This window comes from Myotis yumanensis, unplaced genomic scaffold, assembly GCF_028538775.1.
Source record: "Myotis yumanensis isolate MYYU_CA2020_CCGP unplaced genomic scaffold, mMyoYum1.0.hap1 SCAF_23, whole genome shotgun sequence".
Lineage (NCBI taxonomy): Eukaryota > Metazoa > Chordata > Mammalia > Chiroptera > Vespertilionidae > Myotis > Myotis yumanensis.
In genome coordinates this window covers 5,108,609-5,117,514 of record NW_027223774.1, presented here as the reverse complement: position 1 = coordinate 5,117,514, position 8,906 = coordinate 5,108,609, and the positions used below count along the sequence as shown (strand labels likewise).

The 8,906-nt window shown below is 49.0% G+C and overlaps 1 pseudogene; it reads left to right on the top strand.

Annotated features, from left to right (window-relative positions):
- The first annotated feature begins 3,908 nt into the window (after positions 1–3,908).
- Positions 3,909–4,286, top strand: LOC138999877 (small ribosomal subunit protein eS25 pseudogene; annotated as a pseudogene).
- The last annotated feature ends 4,620 nt before the right edge of the window (positions 4,287–8,906 follow it).

Sequence of the window (8,906 nt, the reverse complement as noted above, 5' to 3'; positions counted from 1 at the left end):
TAATTAAAGCGTAGTGATTAACCATAAAACAATATATAATTATATGTGTTTTCCGATGGTCTTAGGGGACCCCTTTGAAAGGGTTGTTCGACCCGCAAAGGGGTCGTGACCCAGAGGTTGAGAACTGATGCCCTATCGGTTTGGCTCAGTGGATAGAGCGTCGGCCTGAATACTGAAGGGTCCCATGTTCCATTCCAGTCAAGGTCATGTACCTTGGTTGCTGGTACATCTCCAGTAGGAGGTGTGCATTAGGCAGCTGGTAGATGTTTCTCTCTCACCGATGTTTCTAATTCAAGATCCCTCTCCCTTCATCTCTGTAAAAAATCAATAAAGTATATTTTTGAATAAAGAATGTGTTATGCCGAAACCGGTTTGTCTCAGTGGATAGAGCAACGGCTTGCGGACTGAAAGGTCCCAGGTTCAATTCTGGTCAAGGGCATGTACCTGGGTTGCGGGCACATCCCCAGTGGGAGATGTGCAGGAGGCAGCTGATTGATGTTTCTCTCTCACCGATGTTTTTTTTTTTTAAATATATTTTATTGATTTTTTACAGAGAGGAAGGGAGAAGGATAGAGAGTTAAGAAACATCGATGGGAGAGAAACATTGATCAGCTGCCTCCTGCACACCTCCCACTGGGGATATGTCCGCAACCAAGGTACCTGCCCTTGACTGGAATCGAACCTGGGACCTTTCAGTCCACAGGCTGACGCTCTATCCACTGAGCCAAACCGGTTAGGGCTCACCGATGTTTCTAATTCAAGATCCCTCTCCCTTGCTCTCTGTAAAAAATCAATAAAATATATTTTTTGAAAAAAGAATGTGTTATGGACTTCTGAAGATCCTGGGAAAGACACTCCCTGGGACACCTGCAGCTGAAGGGCAGACCAGCCATAGCTCTAAGCACAGCCTCTGGGAGCTGGGAAACTTCTGTGTGAATTCCAGGTTCCTCCTCCCTCTTTCTGATTTTGCCACAGCTGCCATTTACTCGCTAGCACCCTAATAAAGGAACAGCCCCTCGATCTGGGGTGCCTTGTGCCATCAGAGGGCACCTGGCCCTTTCCTCCCTTTAAAGAAGTAAAATAAACGCCCTCCCTCTGCTCCTGTCTCTTCTCTCCCTTGTGAATCGTTTCGCAGCCGCGTCACCAGCCAAAACCCTGACAATGACGTGGGAAACTCCCCCAGGAAGGGCTGTCCCTGTGGGAGGAGGTGCGGGGACCCGGGGCTGCCCCCTCGCTCCTGCCCCGCCCTCCCTCCCTCTGTCCCTGCACAGGCCTGGCCGCCGGGCTCGGCCCCGCCCCCATCGCGGAGCCGCTCAGCTCAGGCTCTGGCATCGCCCACCCCGCAGGGAAGGCTGAGGGTGCTGCCGGCGCTGAAGTCCTTGTTGGGGTCCCCGCCCCGGAGCCTCTCTCAGCGGTGAGTCCGCGTCCCGGGAGGCTGCGCGGTGCGGGCGCCACGTGCCTTTGGGAGGAAACGGAGGCCCCGGCCCGGGGTCTCTCCGCCTGTGGCTGTGGCCACCGCCTGCCGCGCGGTTTTCCCGCTGAAAACCGTTCCCGGGGCCGCCGGTCCTCCCCGCGGGGCTGAGAGTCTGGGTCAGGGGGTTCCCGCCCTTTGCGCCCCTCCCCCCGCTGGGCGCTTCCCGCCCAAAGAGCCCGGATGGCTCCCGGCCAGGGGGTCTGCACCTCTCTCCTAGGCCCACCGCAAAGGCTTTAGCATAAAGATCTATTCTCTCTAAATTCCTGGGAAAGAGAACCGAAAACCACCTGGGAAACCTGCACGTGTACAAGTCCCTGCTTCTCCCCCTCCCACTCCCGACAGGTCTCAGGGCTGCTGGGTCTGGTGTCTGGAACCCAGCGCCCCAGAAAACAGCTCTGGGGCAGCTTGGGAGGGCGAGGAGGCAACTAGTTAAAGATGCAGGTCAGGGCCCCCAGGGCAGGCTTTTTTCAGAGCAGCTTGTGTGCTCATTCCTGTAGGAGTTTGTGGAAGTGTTTGACACATGAAGACAGAAAAAAACACCTCAGTGTGGTCTTCCTGTAGGAGCTCATTTTTCCTGACTCCTGTGATAAAGGACAGGAGGGGGTGTCCTTTTCCTCATTTCCAGGTCCTTCTGACTGTGAGTGTGAGTGGAGCTGATTAACAGGATTTGGGGACGCCTTTGAAGGCACATTCTGTGACTCCTCAACATGTTGTCACCTGAGGAAACAACCCAGACCCCATCAGGACCAAAACCAAAAGGCTGCTTCTCAGGTAAAAGATGTGTCCTGGGTCAGAGGCTCTGTTTGCTTTCCCTCTAACATTTGTTGATATATTTATCTTTCCCTCACGCCTGTGTCCCCTGTCCCCTCTGCTCCTCTGTTGCACTGTGTCCTGTTACCTACAGCTAGCTCATTCTCAGTGCTGCTTTTCCCTCTACTTTGTCATCCCTAAACCCCCCTTCCTGTCCCCGCTCTCGCTTACCCAATTCTTTCTGTGTGAAGATTTTTAGACCTTTCCAGGAGAATGTCTATGTAGGCCTTTTATTCTACCTTCCTTCATTATTTCTCATAATATCTGTATCACAGGCTTTTTATTTCTTTGTTTATAATTTTTTGTTTTATTTATTGATTTCAGAGAGGAAGGGAGAGGAAGAGATAGTTAGAAACATCAATGAGGAGAGAGATTCATTGATGGGCTGCCTCTTACGTGTCCCCAACTGGGGATCAAGTCCGCAACCTGCCCATGTGCCCTTGACAGGAATCAAACCTGGGACTTTTCAGTTCACAGTTCGGCTCTCTATGCACTGAGCCATACTGGCTAGGGCTGCATTATAGTTTTTTGATAACAGAAGCTTTGAAGTATGTTTTAAAATCAGGAAGCCTGAAGCCTTTAATTTCATACATTCTTTTCTTGATTGATTTGGTTACATGGAGTCCTGTGACATTCACATTAATTTTAGAAAGAGCTTTTCTATTTCCACCAATAGTGTCAGCAGTTTCTATATTTCCTTCACTTTTTAAATATATATTTTTGTTGATTTCAGAATGGCAAGGAGAGGGACAGAGAGATAGATACATCAATGAGCAGAGAGAATCATTGATCAGCTGCCTCTTCCACACTCCTCACTGGGGATCAATTCTGAAACCTGGAGTGTGGCCTGACTAGGAATGGAACCCTGCCCCCCTGGTTGGGAGGTCAATGCTCTATTCCTGAGCCTCATTGGCTCGGCTATATTTCTCTCCTTTTTCACAGAGCCTTCTCTGTCTTCATTTTATGCAGCCTCCACAAGGTCAGGAAGCATTCCCACCTTTAATTAATGACTCTCAACTACTCAAAACATCCCTTTTATGACAGATCCACCTGGGAAGGCATCCATATCTAATCCCTTTTGGGATGGGATCAGAGCCTCTTGTGTCTTGAAGAAGGGAAAGGTAGGTTTTAGGTTCAAGTGGCTGCAGCATCAGCTCATGATCAGGAGTAAGAAAATGCACATTTGACTCCTCAGAATAGCTCAGCAAGTTCTTAATGAAGAGTAAATAGTAAATAGAAGAGACTTGCTCACTAAGTTAGGGCGAAAGTTTTGGTACTTAATTATACTGTTAACTTACAGAACATGAGAGGTACCTGTGGGTTGACACTTGCAAGAATTAATGTTTATTTGTGATCTTTTCCACATAATGATTTCTTTATTGAGGTATTTTTGGCAGTAATGTCACAGCAGTGGTGACCTGACTTTCCGTGTGCCTCAGTCACCTGATACCCATTGTCTCAGTCCACCTGATGATCACGTGGCAGAGATGCTCCTTTCACTGTAGAGTTAATAGTCTCCCTTTCTCAGGAACAAGGGTGTAGTAGGGGTTTAATGAAAGTGGTGCAGCTCTCGGGCCGACATCTTGGCGAGGCAGCAGTACATCCCTGCTCTCCGAGTCCCGAGATGCCGCCGAAGGACGACAAGAAGAAGAAAGATGCTGGAAAGTAGGCCAAGAAAGACAAGGACCCTGTGAACAAGTCAGGGGGCAAGGCCAAAAAGGAGACGTGGTCCAAAGGCAAAGTTTGGGGCAAGATCAATAACCTCGTCTTGTTTGACAAAGCCACATACGACAAGCTCTGTAAGGAGGTTCCCAATTACAAGTTCATAACCCCAGCTGTGGTCTCCGAGAGGCTGAAGATTTTTGGCTCCTTGGCCAAGGCAGCCCTTCAGGAGCTCCTTAATAAAGGACTTATTAAACTACTCTCAAAGCACAGAGCTCAAGTGACATGCACCAGAAACACCAAAGGTGGGGATGCCCCGGCTGCTGGTGAAGATGCATGAACAACAGATCTCACCAGCTGTACATTTTGAAAAATAAACCTTTATTAAATAAAATAAAAAAAATAGAACCTGGTGCAAAGACCATCACTTCACATCTGGAAATGTGCTTCTTCTTGGTTTGTGTTTGCTTTGGGAAATAAAGGACTTACTTTTATTTCCTACAGATCATTGGCTTTTTCATGGGATCTTTGAACAATCAGACTTTGAATCTTTAACTTTTCATTATATTCTATACCAGTGATGGCAAACCTATGACACGCGTGTCAGAGGTGTCACGCAAACTAATTTTTTTGGCTGATTTTTCTTTGTTAAATGGCATTTAAACATATAAAATAAATATCAAAAATATAAATCTTTGTTTTACTATGGTTGCAAATATTAAAAAATTTCTATATGTGACACGGCACCAGAGTTAGCTTAGGGTTTTTCAAAATGCTGACACACCGAGCTCAAAAGGTTCGCCATCACTGTTCTGTATTCACATGAGAAACATACCCTATATGATCAATTTTTTTATTTTCTAGAAAGTTTCCAATAATGATATTATTACTGTATGTTCAGTTTCACTAAATTTCTACAACATAACTTTCCACTAATGATACATAAAAATTTTGAAAGAAATATACGAGTAGGAAAAATTCGTTCCCTCAGGCTGGTGTGGATCAGTGGTGGAGGGTTTGATTCCTGGTTTAGGGCAAGTAGGTCCTGGGTACATGTGTCTCTGTCTCTTTCACATTGATGTGTCTGTCTGTGTCTCTCTCTCTCTCTCTCTCTCTCTCACCTTTTCCCTCTTGTGCTTCTACCTCCCTGCCTCCCACTCTGTAAAACTCAATGGAAAAAATATCCGGAGGTGAGGATTTACAACCACACAAAGGAAACATTAGGTCTTAACTTGTTTTGTATCCTTCTGTTTCTGTCCTTATTGGGCTTCAAAAACAAAAAGGGGATCATACATAAATACATTCATGATATTTACGGAATCACCTAACCTTCTTGATTTCATATTTATAGTATGTGTGTCTCTGTGCCTAAATTGTTAACATTATTTCAAGTATTTTTTTCTTTTTTTCAAGTATATTTGTATGGATTTCAGAAAGGAAGGGAGAGGTAGAGAAAGAAACATCAATGATGAGAGAGAATCATTGAACGTATGCCTCCTGCACACCCCACACTGGGGATCGAGCTTGCAATTTTGTTGTGTTTTCTGATTGGATATCAAAGCAGTGACATCTTGGTGAATGGCTCTGCCCTAAACCATGGGGCCACACCAGTTGGAGCAGGCAGAATAATCTTTTTCTAAGATTACTCATAGTAAATTTCCAACTGGGATTGTGGTTCTTATCTGTCCTATTCCATGAGAACTGAATTCCATTAACAAAACCTTTTAGTTTAAAGTTCTCTATGAATTATTTACTGTGTTTTCTTTTTCTGTGTATGCAGAAGTATGGCCCATGATTTGGAAACATTGGCATCGCAAGTAAAAAGTGAGCTTGTGACACATGTGGAAACACAGGCCCCATCTCAGAACCTGGATCAGAATCTGTGTCTTTGCAGAAGTTCATTTTGCTGTGGTTTGCTTCAACTTAAGAAGAATTCCGTAAACTCCAACCCTTCATTGCATTTCTATCTGAGAAATATACCCCACTGGCCCTGAACGATGCAAATGCAGCACTCCGAAATCCATTTGCTTGTATCCATGTCTTAATTTAATTAATTTTTTAATTAATTAATTTGCACACAATGTGGCAAAGCATTCATTGAGTTCCCAAAACAAACAATATCAAACAGTTCATACTGGAGAGAAGCCTTATAAATGTACAGAATGTGACAAAGCCTTTAGGTGTCCCTCAAGACTTAGAATTCATCAAAGAATTCACACTGGAGAGAACCCTTATGAATGTAGAGAACGTGACAAAGCCTTTGGGGACTCGTCATCCCTTGGCTATCATCAGAGAGTTCATACTGGAGAGAGGCCTTACAAATGTAGAGAATGTGGCAAAGCCTTTAGTGATCTATATTAATATCACAGGACACAAAAATTTCAAAGACCACAACTTCCAACTAAAAATGTTTATCCCTTGAAAAATACTTGAATTAAAATCTGTTAACCACACTGTTGAATAGGACCTTATTTCATCAGGTGCCTAACCATGAATGGATATCTGGATATGTCTCTGCCACCCCATCAACCTGCTTCCCTAACTCAAGCTACCTTTCCCTTCAGTTGGGGAGACAGGGAGGGGATGAGAGAACAGGCTGCCCTACCCTCACTTAGGGTTTAAGCATCCAAGCAAATCGCAGTCAAAAGCTTTATGGTTTCAAACCCAATCTGCCCGCCTTTTGAGTTCCCTGTAACTTCACTATAGAATGTGCTCCCGGCTTGTGAAGATCCTGGGAAAGACCCCGCCCTGGGACACCTGGAGCTGAAGGGCAGACCAGCCAGTAGCTCTAAGCACAGCCTCTGGGAGCTGGGAAACTTCTGTGTGAATTCCAGGTTCCTGCTCCCCTCTTTATGCTTTTGCCACAGCTGCCAGTTACTCGCTAGCACCCTAATAAAGGAACAGCCCCTCTACCTGGGGTGCCTTGTACCATCAGCGGGCACCTGGCCCTTTCCTCCCTTTAAAGAAGTAAAATAAACGCCCTCCCTCTGCTCCTGTCTCTACTCTCCCTTGTGAATCCTTTCGCAGCCGCGTCACCAGCCAAAACCCTGACAATGACGTGGGAAACTCCCCCAGGAAGGGCCGTCCCTGTGGGAGGAGGTGCGGGGACCCCGGGCTGCCCCCTCGCTCCTGCCCCGCCCTCCCTCCCTCTGTCCCTGCACAGGCCTGGCCGCCGGGCTCGGCCCCGCCCCCATCGCGGAGCCGCTCAGCTCAGGCTCTGGCCCCGCCCACCCCGCAGGGAGGCGCATGCGCAGTTCCTTGCAGACGCGGAAGCGGCTGTGGAGGGGAGGGTGGCGGTTCCCCTGAGGAGGGTGTTTGTCTTTAAAGCTGACGCTCCCCGTCCCCCTCCCCGCAGGGAAGGCTGAGGGCGCTGCCGGCGCTGAAGTCCGTGTTGGGGTCCCCGCCCCGGAGCCTCTCTCAGCGGTGAGTCCGCGTCCCGGGAGGCTGCGCGGTGCGGGCGCCACGTGCCTTTGGGAGGAAACGGCGGCCCCGGCCCGGGGTCTCTCCGCCTGTGGCTGTGGCCACCGCCTGCCGCGCGGTTTTCCCGCTGAAAACCGTTCCCGGGGCCGCCGGTCCTCCCCGCGGGGCTGAGAGTCTGGGTCAGGGGGTTCCCGCTCTTTGCGCCCCTCCCCCCGCCCGGCGCTTCCGCCCAAAGAGCCCGGATGGCTCCCGGCCTGGGGGTCTGCACCCCCCTCCTAGGCCCACCCCCATTTAATAAGGGGTCTGCCTGCCCGGGGAGCACAGTGTCCATGGGGAGCTCAGGGGGGAGGAGGCGGTGTCCCCTGAAGAGGTGACCTGCCCGCAGGGAGGGGCTTTGTGGGCGCGGTGACTGCGGGGGGCGGGGCCCAGGCTGGGGGGTCAGGAGAGGGAGTGAGAGACAGACACGTGGGCGGGAGACAGGGCAGCGAGGGGTCCACAGAGAGGGGCCCATAGGGGTGTGGGGGGGACTGGACGGCGACGATAGGAGTGAGGGGGTCACTCGGGAAAGTGGCCTGAGGAGGAAGGAAGTGGAGACACAGCGAGGAGGGGGAGCCCAGAGAGAGGAAGGGGGGCTGAGAGGGAGCGGGTCCTGGGGAGCAGAAGTGGGGGCCGCACAGGAGGAGGCACTTGAGACAGAGACATTGGTTCAGAGAAGAGTTGGGGAGCGAGTGCAGGGACAGAGAGGGGGGCCCAGGGATGAGGGAGCAGCGGGAGCAGCCCTGAGTCAGCAGCTGTGGGAGCGGGACAGACGGGAACAGGCAGCAGAGGGGCCGCGGGCGTGGGGAGGGGAAGACGCAGACGTGTGTGGAGATGGAGCCTCAGAGACCAAGAGAAAGAGCCCCTGAAGGGAAGGAGGTTTCAGGAGTTTCATGGTCCAGGTGTAGGGACAGTTATAGAGAGAAAAGGGGAGAAAGAGCAGGAGAGAGGGGGACACAGGAAAGGACCACAGTGGAGGGAAAGGGAGCAGGAGACAGAGACAGATCCACAGACAGAAATACATGTAGTGGGAGGAGGGGAACCCTGATCTTGGTGAGGGGTGAGCACATGGGGTCGTGGATGGTTAAGTTTGATACATTGGCTTGTGGCTCTATATGCTTAATTTAACACTATATTGTTTAAACAGATTTGAATGAGAATTACAAATCTCCAGTTCAGAAGGCTTGCAAATTGTATAATTATTTGCTTCCATTTGCAACCTGTATTCACACAGAGGGAGAGACTGATATGTTCCTGATGGGTCTCTTGTCATTTCCTGTGATGGTCAGAAAGAGGTGACCTGGGACAAGGAATGACTAAGTCTGCCCCCACATGATGCTTTATCAAGGAATATTAGAAGCATCAATCTTTTTTTGTGATCCATGATTTTGCTTTTTCTACCTCTGACATTTAATTCATGTACATGGTCATTAACTTTTCAAATCAGCATTTGTGACATCTCACAATCACCTCTTATAATATTTTTCTTAATATAAGGTGGTCT